Source organism: Epinephelus fuscoguttatus, linkage group LG1 (assembly GCF_011397635.1).
Source record: "Epinephelus fuscoguttatus linkage group LG1, E.fuscoguttatus.final_Chr_v1".
NCBI classification, from domain to species: Eukaryota; Metazoa; Chordata; class Actinopteri; order Perciformes; family Serranidae; genus Epinephelus; species Epinephelus fuscoguttatus.
The window spans coordinates 14,146,568-14,160,070 of NC_064752.1; the positions used below are offsets into that span (position 1 = coordinate 14,146,568).

Consider the following 13,503-nt stretch of genomic DNA (forward strand, 5'->3'; position numbering starts at 1 on the left):
TGATCCATCAATCGCTTTAAAGCCTCAAATAATACCGTCCTATGCTTGGTTTAAAACTAATTTCTCGCCTTTTTTTACCGGATAATGTTGGACACATATAGGCATGCCCTTGGACATGATTTCACATACTCTGCTGCAGAATGTGGCTGCTGCTGCCAGTCAGAGAAACACACACACTCCCTCACACTCACATGCAGCATGTAGATTGAGTTTTCGCACTCAGTGATTGGACTTGATATGTTCGTCAACGTCACAGCAGCATCCCAGGCGCCCTGAGACCCAACACGCTGCATATGCTGCGCAACAGCACCTGTAACGTTTGAGCCGACCCAGAAGCGTCACATTTGAAGCCATCACACCACATCTTGTGATGCCACTGCCATAATTGAATTGATTGCGCGCTATCATATTGCAGATAGCCCCAGAATATCATTAGAGCAGACATGAGAATGTTAATTTAGTAGGATGGAGAATTGTTGCATCAAGTCCAGATGATCTGCAGACGTTAAACGTGTCTCAATAACTGGCTTAAATAGTGAGGTATGTGAGTTTAATTAGACTTGAGTGTCAGTGCAGACTTCACAGAGAGAAATAAATGTACAAAAACACCCCGACAGTGAAGTGAGAGCTGAGAGGTAAGACACCAGGCGGCCAAATCGACGTTAAGATATAACAAATGGAAGCAAAGGCTTCATGTCACACTTTTGACTATGCATCCGCTGCCAAAGCGCTGGTGGTATTACATACTGTAATCTGGCATTCACACATTTTTTCTTTACCCCCCCTCCTCATTCATTGATGGTGCATTTCTTCCCTGATAAAGGCGGTGTGCTGCGATGCTTGTAACATCAATCACATCCAGTGCACGGGGCGCGTATCGTCTTCCGTCTATCAGCTCGAAAGTGCTCTCCGCCTCGGGTGTGTGGGATATGTGCTTCTCCGCTCTATTATCCCGTAAAAATCTGATTCTGTCTTCTCGGGAGCTGTGTTAGTGAGTGGCCGTGCTGGACGTGCCATTTATTTCCCCTCCGCTCACAGCCTAAAGTTGGGACTTAAGACTTTTTTTTTTTTTTTCAACACCACTTTTTCCGTGGACAGCGCTCAGCGATGATTCTGGGGGGATCGACGCAGCCTCGACATGCGTGTGGATTCCAGTTGGATACTATTCAGAAACAATCTTTAGGTGTTAATTAATTTTAAAACAAAGCAAAGCCAGGAAACCCTCCCTTCCCATTGTGACAGACCCAACAAGATGCGATTTTGCTTTGGATATGGGTCACTTCTTATGAAAGGATTCTTCGTGGGCAGGAGATAGGGGTAAGTACAGCCACCCAGGCTGTAAAAAAAAAATGGGTCATCCACGCCAAATCAAATGTTTAGAAAACGTCGTGACTTAAATTTACTTAAATCTCAAGGCGGAGCGTTGAGGAGACAATTAGGATCCGTGATACAAATTTGAGGATCCAACGCAAAAAAAACATGTTGGTGCGACTGTTTCCAACGCTGCTTTTATACTTAAATCAATTCATGACTCATAATGGCTGTGACAGTTTTTGAAAAGTAGATGTGTGGATTGTCCATGAGCACGAGTGCAACGCCCAGGACTGTAGGTGCATTGATTGTTTTTACGCGTTAAGGCGCAGCGTTTTGTGTGTGGAGCTCTGTGCCTCGCTGCGCTGCAGAGGCGCCCCAAGTATCTCTCTCTCTCTCTCTCTCTCTCTCTCTCTCTCACTCACTCACACACACACTCACACACATAAAAAATATGATAAAAGAATGACTCAATATCCAAAAACTGCTGGAGCTCCAGGGTGTAAATATGATTATAGTTACAGCTGTGAAAAGCGCGCAGATTAGACCAAACCGTGGACAAATCTTTTCTGCAATACAAGCCAATCCAGTTTGACTCTGAATGGCAACAACAGGATGCAAACAGCCGCTTCTCCTTCTTTTCCTTCTCCCCTCAGCTCCCCCACATTTATCTAATCTCCACCTCTGTGTTCGTGTCTCCCTCTCAGCCCCTGAAACAAGTTGAGTCACGTAGGGGAGCACCCCGGCTGGCTGGGTGGTGTTTTGTGAGTGTCTCTGCGAGTGTGTGTGTGTGTGTGTGTGTGTGTGTGTGTGTGTGTTTGGGGTGGATGTGGAGGGGTGGTGATGGGGGGGGGGGGGGGGATGAACGGTGTGTGAACCATCGATTGTCAGTCACAGTGCTGTGCAGATGTGCAGCCTCCTGGCAGTGGAAGCGAGATTGGAGACAGCGGTAGAACTGCTGATGTGAGACTGCTGCTGTGTACCCCAGAGCAAACTTTAATAGGTTACTTAGGCATGCACGGTTGTTACTTCAAGGCCATTATTTTGTTGACAGCTATGTGCATTATGCTTTATTTGCATGTTTGTCTGCCAGTGTTTTAAGACACAAGGCTGGAGGTATAGTGGTCAAGGACCGTAAGACGAAGCCAAGCTACCTGACACACAAAGAGACCTCGGTATTAATACTGCTTCCATTTTGGGCTGCTCCCTCAGGCCTTATTGTGGGGCCAGAGATTAGCTTTGTGCTATCTTACTCTCATTGCTCCAATTCATGGTGGGGGGGCTGCCATGATTGCAGTCAAATATGCCATTGTCTGCATTCCCTCTGAACTTACAGCCAAGAGGGGAAATGTTCCTCATATCAGTGGGTAATTATCTAAAGAGTCTGACTCAGCAAAAAGAGAGGTTTTAATTCAATCTCATCCAGCTTCGCGAGCCCCCACGAGATAGATTTTATGTCTTACGTTGGGTTATTCTCGTTGGCATGCTCTTCACAACTGCAGTGACTGATAGCCTACCTGGATCTCGCTACAAAGCACGCTTAAGAAATCTCTCCCGGAGAGAGATTGGGAGGAATACTGTGTGTGTAGATTGTAGCCAGCAGGAAGGTGCAGGGGCTTATTCAAACAGCCTTAGATTTACTTTTCCGAGCTTTGCCTGGCTTATCTTGTCCTCCGAGTTAGTTTAGCAAGTGCAGACTCAGCGTAAGACCCCTGGTTTGCCTGCTGCAAAGTTCTCTTTAATGTGTCATGGGCCAGAGTGTAAGCAGATACTGTAGCGTTGCTTCATTCTCTGCTTAATAATACACGAGGACACACCAGCATGGCGTAGATTAGTTTGCCCGGGGAATACAAGTGCATCCTTACATTTCATTCTGGTGGGGTCAAATAATGAACACATTCTCTTGATGGAAACCACGATCATCAAAGTGATTGAAATCTTTCCAGGAGGGAGGGAGGGAGGGAGGGTTTTGAGCCTGCTCTCCAGCCTGCAGAGAGCCTCTTCACTCTCCAAACCCTTTACTGTAACTGCAGCATGGATCCAAGAGCAAGACGGCAATAAACAAACGTGTGCACTGTTTCCCAAAACAGACCCATGGTTAAATTCCCGACAGACCTCTGTTGTTCCCTTTTACAAAGGCTTGTGCTGGAAATGGGAAAATGTGTGCACAGTGTATAGAGAGCCCAGGTTCTAGCTTCATTCTCCTCCCGGCAGACGCCATCTGCTCACTGGGGAGGTTTTCCAAACATTTCCATAGTAAAGACAGGGGAAATGAGAAACATGGCTACACTACAAACACAGCAGGCTCTGTTTTTTTTTCCTTAAAATAAAAAACAGGTCACTTAATCTGGAAAAAAGGAATGAGTAAACATACCTAAATAAATACATGACAAATAAAAATCCCTGCACTAAGTCGTACCCTCATGTGGCATTAGCACAGTATGCATGCACACACATCGGAGCAGATTTCAGGCGGGATGGACACATGTGCATTAGTCAAAATTTAAAGGAACAGTGTGTAAGATATAGGGGGATTTAGTGGCATCTAGTGGTGAGGATTGCAGATTGCAACTGGGTGAAACTTCTCCCAGTTAGAATTTCTTCAGTGTTCATTGTTCATTGTTCAGGCGGTTTTAACCAGGAGCCGAATTACCTGCAGAGGTCTCTTCCTCTCCCAAACAAATGGACCACGTGATTAAAACCGATAAAAACACTGAATTAAGCAGTTTAGCTTTACAAATCAGTGTTTTTTCCTACACTGTTAGGCACATTGCAGACAAGCCGCTTGTGCAGCACCTGCTAATGTTTGTTCATTATTTCTAAACCTGACGTTCAGGAGGCTTTTACTGGGAGCTGAATTATCCACAGAGGTCTCTTCGTCTCCAAAACAAACCAACCTAGTGATTTAAAGTGGTAAAAACACTAAAACAAGCAGTTCCACATTACAAATCAGTGTTTTTTCTACACTGTTTGGCACGCTGCAGACAGGCTGCTCGCCCAGCACCTGCTAATCTGTGTTCACCTTTTTTCTCTGATAATTTAAGATCCAAATGTTCAGGAGGTTTTTACCAGTAGCTGAATTATCCACAGAAGTCTCTTCCTCCCCAAAACAAACCAACCTAGTGATTTAAACCTGTAAAACCACCGAATCAAGCAGTTTCGAGTTACAAATCAACATTTCTCCCAGCTAATGTTTGGTTTGTTTGTGTCAACTACCGTAGAAATGTGGTGGTGCAAGGGCCTGCTCCGTTAGCAGATATAAACAGCTCATTGTAACAATTTTCATTTTTAGGTGGTCATACACTAAAGAAAACATACTTATATTATATTGCATTTCTGCAGAAAAGGCACACATTTTCACATAACAATGGATGCAGTAAATGAAATGTTTGATGCTAAATATTTTCTTGCAGAGGACTCCCACACCCCCTGTCTCCCCCAGGTATTGAAGCAAAACCTACACTCTTACACACAGAGATATATTTCTTTAGAAGTGTGCATGAATTTCCTGTCATCTGTCAGGTTTCAGGAAAACATCCTACAATTAGAGAACCACATTTCGTTCCTCTGAGGACAGTTTCTTTGTATTTTATATGTTAACAATATATGAAAATGCTTAAAGTCTCTGATATCTAAGCTAATGGAAACATGATGCGTATGAATTACATCAGCAGGAGTTCATGAAGACCATTAAATCAGAATCATAAGAGACCACTGACACTGAGAGGATGCCCTATCTTCTGATGGATGGAAATTAAATGTTTGTCCTTGTAACAGGTAAACAGACGCTATTATCTCTTGAGGTTCTGCTGTTTCAATTTTGTGCGCTAGGTTGTAAATTTAGACTAAAGCAACAGGTAGAAATTAGACCCCCAAATAGCATTTTAACGTCGGTAATATATCTTGTGAAGTAATTCACTGCCAAATAACGACTTGCATTGACTAGTATGAATTTCACACATAGCATGGAGTCGGCCCTTATTATATTCCTGACATATCATTAATTCTGCAATAGTGTGGAAAAACGATTGGATTTTGAACTTATTAACAATGGAGAGAAACAACAACAGAAAGATCCAGAAGAGTGATGTTGTGCATTTCCTGAGTCATCATACATACACACAGATTCTTCCTGGGGCAGCGTTGTGTGAAATGGAGTGTGAAATGAGTGCACTTAACATCCCTGCAGTGGATTATACACGTTATCTTACACCAGGGTTCGAGAGCATCTTTTGCCTCTCGCCTTCGAATCTGTCATCACGTTACACTCACCTTTACTCAAGTCCATTTAATGTTCCCCACATGCCTGAGTCCATTTTTTCAATCAGTCCACGCCTGCAGCGCCAGACACGAGTGGAATTCAAATATTCCCTGGAGTTTAGTTAGAGCACCAATTAGGGTTTGCTTCATTAATGCTGATGTATAGTTAATGGTCAATCACCAGAAAGTAGCAAAACTGACTTTTAAACTGAGTTAACTTTCTTGGACTCCTTATTTTGCTATTTATAGACCGAATTATGGTGATGCCATACTGATAACAACAATTACTTTTGGGTAGAATTGGCAAACTTGTTATTTCTGTTGTCATTTTCAGTCGCATCAGTAAGATATATGCGGTAAAACTTCAATTAAACGCCCAGTCCCTTTTACTAGCCCGGTATAGCTACACATTTTGACGAATAAAGGCCTGTCTCAAACAGAAGCCTGGTCTGGTGGCCAAGCATTAAATTTCAATAGAAGTTCTTTAGATGTGAACTCGGATTATACAAGTTATATTCATACTGGTTCAGATAAACAATTTGATTGCATTTCCCATCTTTGCCAAGCAACAATTTTGTGTAAAAGGAATTCATGGCCTGTCCCATATAGACGCCCTTCCCAGATATAAGCCTGTTGAGTTCAGTGATTTAGACAAATAATAGCCCGGGCTACTAATTGAAATTTTACGGTAGTTAAACATGTTAAACCAATCTGATGTTTCTGCTGTGCTTATTTTATGCACTGTTTTGCTTTGCTAGCGTCTTTGATGAACCAAATCTTCTGGCTCGGAAGCTAATGAATGTACTGCTGTGGATGAGGGCAGCAGCAAAAAGTATTGTAGTGACCGAAAAAATTAATATCAGCTTATGTGTACACTATATTTGTAATCTTTTCGCCGCTTTACCTTACACGCTAACTGATTGAGGCAGCAGTAGACCAGCAACTCCCATGTTTTTGTGAAGTAAAATGACTGGTGGCTTTGCGATAACGTCTTCAGTTCCCTATTGGAAAGGGCTGTCTGATGGCGAGGTAAAGCAGTGAAAATATTTCAAATGTAGCGTACACTCAAACTGATACTGCTTTTTTTAGATGACTCTTTTTTCAGGTGGCTAAAAATGACCCAATTATGGCAGCGTTTGCTCAGCACAGCTTCATTTTATGTGTGTGACGCAGGGGATTTCTACCTGGAAGTCATTGTAAACAAGCATTATGATTCTGTCTATTGCAAATAACATATTTATATTGTTTATAGAGATGTTTTATTTAGTTGCACAATCATGACGATACAAAATACATACAAAAGAAAAGACAGTAATTGCAGTGCAGGAGAGGAAGGAAGCCCACAGGGCTCATTCAGCGCCCTCCCCCATGTAAACAAACTTAAAAAAAGACATTAATCATCAAAAACAAAACAAACAAACACACAAGGAACTCATAGCACAAAGAAACAACATCAATCTATACAAAACAAGCAAGCATAAACAGTAGATACAGAGTTATATATGTTGTATTTTTACTGGTGTTTTGCTGTGATTTTGGGCATCTGCCTGCAAATGATGGATGAATGTATGTGTTGTTGTTTTTTGGGGACTGCCCATTGTCCTGACGGCTCATTATTCCCAAACCCCAATAGTCCAGAAAATGTCCCATTGGACCGAAAGCCCATTTGTCTGACAGCCTGTTATCCCAAAACCAAACTGGTGCCAATCTTTTTCCTACTATAGCGAGGGCATGACCTCCTGCTCTGCCTCTGATTGGCTAGTGCATGTTGCCTTGTTTGTTAGATCAGTTAGGTTTCGGAAAGAGCAGTGGGAATGGTTACGGTTAGGGTAATATCAGGGAAAGCCAACAAGAGGCAGAGTAAGGCAGGTTATGCCATCGCTATAGTGACAAAAAAACATACTGCAGCAGGGCCGACTGATTGAATCTTTCTAACTACAGGGTCAGGGTGTATTTCTGGGAACAGTGAGCCCTCAGAGCAATGGGTGTTTGTTTACAGGATAACAGATTCCTGCTCAAATGGGTTTTTGGTCCAATGGGACACTTTTTGGACTTTTGGGGTTTTGGAAAAATGGGTTGCTACAACAATGGCATGACACCCTTTTTTTGTTTCTTTTTTTATGCTGTTGTTTTGCTTTGATTTTAAATTGCAGACACTCTAACGTCAAAGGCAAATTTCCCACTCAGACAATAAAATCTGTCCTATCTAATAGAAAAGAAAAGAAAGAAACAAACAGCCAATAGAACGTCTTGCCATAAGGTTATAGATGAATTCATTTAAAGGTCCAGTGTGTAGGTGTGATGGTCACAGCCACACATGGTGATGTTTTCCCAATCCACACCCTTTAGTGTGTTATTTACACAAGTTACTTTCATTTATGGTCAAACATACCTGAATAATTCACATCATACAGTTGGTTTGATTTAGAATCTGTTTATTTGCTCTTAATGTCGCATTGTTTAATTTATGTGTACACATTCTAGGATTGTAGGGTTACACAGGCAAATTGTTTGATGTTAATCATCTGTTTCTTTGTCTTTGAGTCGCTGTGGTTGTTTGGTGAGGTCTTTTCTTGGTTGAGCAATAGGCATTGCTGAGGGCTGAGGACTCTTGGGCTGAATCCAAATGTCCAGACTTCACCACACTTGCAGACTCGCAGACTTTGCGGATGCGTTCATGGAAAGTCTGAGAGTGCTGAGGGCTGTCCAAATCCACAATTCAACCAGTCCACAAGGGGCCTCCAGGGAGTCACTGATTCAGTAACCCACAATTCATTGCAATACGGACGTGGTGTTGCCAGAAAAAATACCCGACCACCATCATGATACAGAGATATGTATAAGTACAGGCTGTAGAGGGAATAAAAAAGCATTTTATTATTGCAGTCTATCAGACTTTGCAAGATGAGAGGCTAAAAAAATTGTCCGAAAAACAAACTTCTTATGTCGGTAATGCCCAGTTTATTGAGTTATAGTCATGTCCTTATTCACAAACATTTCTGTTCTGTTCTGTTGTGTAGCTGATTATATAGATGTATTGATGCATCTTTGTTTAGTCAAAAAAAAAAGCTATACGTGGGATTTATATCTTGTTAACTGCAGGAACAGATGAGTTCAGCACTGTTCATCAACTTACATGACATATATGTGAATATGACAGCAGCAATAGCTGAACATTTCCATGGCAACGAGTAAAACGGTCTCGAGGGCTGTCTATCAGCCGCTTGCAGACCGAGCCCCTGCAGACTTTACGTGATGACAGTAAATCCATCAAATTACGTTCAACTGAAGTCCACGAGGGCTCAGTCCGCAAGTCCATTTGGATTCAGCCTTCGATCCTGGAGCCAACTCATTGGATCAAACCACTCCAGTGTCATGGGGGGGGTTTGGTTGTTGTTAGATTTGCTTTGTATTTAGATGTAGTTGCCGTCCATTTTGGTTACCCCTTGTGTATTATTTGATTTGGCCAAGCCACTATGTATGCCCCCTTGTTTGTCATTTTGACAGGTCGGTTTGCTCAGTTAACGCCTTGTTTAGTTATTATAGTGAGTATAGTTACATTATGTTGACCTCTTTTATAGGACTAGTTGTCCATTTCCTCATTTCCCATGATTTTGTCAACAACTCCTGTGTCCTTGTTGCTTCACTGCTTGGTTCAGGAGCATCTATTGGCAGAAGTGGAATATAATATAACTATGTTTTCATTAGTGTATAATCACCTGAAAATAAAAAATCATTGTGTTTTTGTTGCCTCAGAATGAGCTGTTTATATCTACATAGTGAGTCCTCTTCCACAGAGTCTGCCATGTTGTTTCTACAGTAGCCCAGAACGAACAAATCTAACACCAGCTCTAGATAGGGCCATTTGGTTTCTTTGGTCGGCCACCATTGTTCTCCTACACGCTTGGCACACGTGAGAAGTTTCAGCTCTGCACTCTCACCACTAGATGTCATTAAATCCTGCACACTGGACCTTTAACTGTGCCCTAACAGCTGGCATGGAAGATAACTCAGTGTTATATTCAAAGAAAACCACAACTGCAAACCTTTAAATTTGATTAGAAAATGGATGTTTTCTTGCAAGGTGACTGGAAATCATTCTCTGCCCAGTTGAATGCGAGTGAATGTTTAAAGATAAGATAAAAAAAAAAAAAAAAATGAAATGTATCTGGGAGATCTCACCTACAATTCAGGTATTTATACATAAACAAGTGTGTCTGAGAAACATTTACTTTAGACAGCAATAAATATTCTCTAAAGAGAGGTGCAGGTGGATCACGTCTGTTAGATTGCAGTATGCCTGTCACACTGATGGAAGGGAAATGTGCTTTGGTGTGCTTTTATGTACATAATAAATACACGCCTCTATTGAAGTAGAAATTCAACTCAAAGCACTTTGACGCCTATAAAAGCAGCTTTTGTTTACTCACTGTGCATTTTGGGGCCATTTTGTTGTTTGTGATGTGTTTTTCTTATTTATTCGGATAACTGGCCAAACACAGAGGGCATGGTGGCACATAAATATGTTTATGCAACTGCAATGGAAAACTTTTTTACCTTTTTAAAAAGTGATGGCAATTTCCAAAGACTTCGCCTCTTCTTTTGTGTGTTTTGAAATAAGCAGAACACTGTACGATGATGTAACTGCACTTGATGATGAACTTTTTAGTGTAGAGATGATTATATATATGAGTTTGAGTTTTAATATAAATATAAAACAATAAATATACAGCACAAAAATACACACTAAAAAGAAAATAAACAATATAATGTGTTAGAATAAGTAGTGGGGAGAAATTGAGGAAGAAACTGTAATAGTACAAAGACAGAAAATACACAAAAAGAGCAGCTCTTACTATAGTGCACCACTGTTCAACATTCACACAGGGAGCAGTGGGCCTACATCACAGAGCGGGCGGAGGCATCACTCTTTCACTTTTACTCTCTCCACTATAAGTGGCCTCAACAGACTAAAAGGCAGCAGGGGGAAAATACTGCAGGAGTAAAAGGAACAGCCGAGATCACAGATACAGCCACATGTTCACAAGCTGGATATCAAGCTGTACTCGTGTGCCCATTGCCCACAGGTCCATATTTGCTGGAAATTACTGTAACATAGCCGCTCGTCTTCTCTTTGGGTTGCTGAGAGGCATCGTGGGAAACTGAGACTGGAGGGAAGCACAAATTATAGTACAGGAGACAGATGGGAATACCATTGTTTTCAACATTAAGTTCAACCTTCAATGCATGAAACATTAGATTTTTATTGTAATGTTTTAAATAACACAAGAATAGCTAACAAAAATATTCAGCAGACCTAAAACACACAAAACAACACAAATAAAAAATACCCTACATATCTATTATGTTAGGAACGTCACACACTGAAGATATTTTACAACTCAAGGGAAACTTGTAAGAGTTGCAATAACCTTTTTGGCCACCTGGGGGGGCAATATTATTATTTTATTATTTATTTATTTATTTATTTGATGTTACTTTACTCCTTATCTCAATGACTTTTTAAATCAGCCGTTATTTTCTCTGTCTTTGCCCGTAAGGTTACCTTATGTGTCATGAAAGGTGCCTGTAAATAAAATGTATTATAATTATTATTATGATGATATTATTTTATAATTATATGGCAAACGGCTCAGCAAACATTTGCCTTTAAACAGGTTCAACAGACATGAAGCAACACAATCATTATGTGGAGTTGTGTGTCCAATATTACTCTCTGTTCTTGGTCTCTGTCACCTTTTAGGAAAATATCTGTCTCTGTAGTTGCTAATTGCTCAGCTATGTTCATTACCAGCTAGTTGCTAACTGTATCTGTCTGCTGTTTGGTGCTGGGCAAATTGCGTATAGTACATTTTTAGAGCTTTTTTGGTGTAAACAGCTGCCTGCTGTGCTGTGGATGTAAAAGGACACTATAAACCAAATCAGTTAAGTTGTGGCTGTTAAACCAAAACAAAGAGCTGAAAGGTCAGGTAAATCTGTGATTGTTGGTGACACCTTTCACATCACACAATCATTTGATTAAATTTTAGTATAAACATATTGATTAAGCTGCTTGTGTTCAGCAAGTTGAAATGACTGCTTTTGTCAATGGAGGCTTTGACTAGAACCTAAATGGGAATCTCAAGCTGTTAATGACTTCCTCGCCAGAACAGGCCGACTCACAGAAAGGTAAAGCAGTGAAAATATTCTAAATATAGCATACACTTAAAATGTTCTTGATATGTTTTAGGAGGGACTTTTTTAGGTGACTAAAAGACATTTTGCTGCTGCCTCCATCCACAGCATAACAATGCCTAGCTTCCATGTCGGACTCCAGCCTGCTTCTCCAAACTGAGGATGTGCCGACCAACATCTACTGTATTTAATACACTGACTATGGCTAAGTACCTCATACAACCCCACCTCAAAAGATCCGAACCTTCCCTTTAATGACATGACTAACCATGATTATGGAATATGCACCAACAAGAGATTTTACCTTTTTTTGTGTGAACTATCTCAGAGACAAAGTGGTGTTGGAGTTACGATTTAATTAAACCAACGTGGGAGGAAACAAATGTGTGACGAATGAGCCCCTTGATAATCATAGTAAAATCTTCAAAATGAAGATATGAGATATCCTTCCCTCCTGAACCCGCTAGCTTCCTTCAAGCTCCCTGTATACCACCCTGTTAACCAGCTCCCCTCCTGCCTGCTTCTCCCACTACTCCCGTCTTTGCATTAATAAACTCCATTAACATATAGACATGAGCCCTTCCAAGACAATATATATTAACGAGCAGCGCCTGAATGCATTCGGTCCCTGACATTAAATTATGGCATCCATAAAAGCGCTGCAGACTCTCGTGTTCACTTCTTTCCTACCCAAAGAGTGACAGTTACAATGACACCAGAGAGCTGGGAGCTGTGACAGCTCTGATGTTACCAGTAACTGTTGCCTCCTATTTTCCCAAACTATCACCTGTGATTTCTTCTCCTGCTATTCATAGACGGCTGTGTAATGTTTGCTGATTTCAGTGCTTCTGCTGTATTGCACCTGCATAATGAAACGATAAAAAAAAGGAGCTGCTCTCACGTCCCAGCTTTTCAGAAACCATATTTAGACATACTTTATCTTTCCTCTTTACCACCATTATAACCCAGTACAACCAAGGTGCTTTTAGTGATGTAAGAAATACTTCAGATAAAAAGATAGATAGATACTTTCTGTGATGTAAGAAATACTTCAGATAGATAGATAGAAAGGTAGATAGATGCTGTTCTTTTAGTTCAGCTCAAGCATGGCCTGAGTAAAATTTAACGACATAGCAATGCTCCTGCTTGGATATTCTTTCCACCTCTGAATGTGGGTGTAACCGGACAGAGGCACCAGTCTACTGTGATCACGCTGCACTGCACTCTGTATATCCCATTTGTGCTCACATTCCCTTGAAACCACTTCTCAGATTAGCATCTTCGGAGGTAGTTTAGTCTGCAGTATTTCTCAGTCCTTTAAAAAAGTGCATATCAACAACTTATTTTGTTTCTTTTAAATGTATTTTTTCATGAAGACTGTCTGTGCAAACCTGCAGAGTGAATTTGTCAGAGTTCTTGTCTCCCAATACCAATGCAAAACCCATGATAATGTGGATAACAGTCATTATTTGACATAAGAATAGCAAGATTACATTTCTGCTAACCACGGTTATGTTACATATGTGCGTTTCATGCGTAATTCATGTTACATGTATAGGAGCTGAGTTTCTCATCAGGAGGAAGAGGGGATGGTGCATGGTTGGACACCTAGGTGAGACAGCAGCGGACCACTGTTCAAGACCAGCAGGGGTGAATGTTAATAACCACATTTAACCACAGTGTTCAAGATACTGGCTACATATGAGACATACAAATGTTACATATCTGTGGTTTGCA

General features: G+C 41.1%; 1 protein-coding gene across 1 annotated transcript in view; it reads left to right on the forward strand.

Annotated features, from left to right (window-relative positions):
• The first annotated feature begins 840 nt into the window (after positions 1-840).
• LOC125879015 (metabotropic glutamate receptor 4-like) overlaps positions 841-13,503 on the forward strand; it is a 277,294-nt gene continuing 264,631 nt past the window's right edge. Inside the window, exon 1 of the mRNA XM_049560999.1 lies at positions 841-1,317. The gene's annotated coding sequence lies outside the window, so the exon portion shown is untranslated. The remainder of the gene's footprint in view (positions 1,318-13,503) is intronic.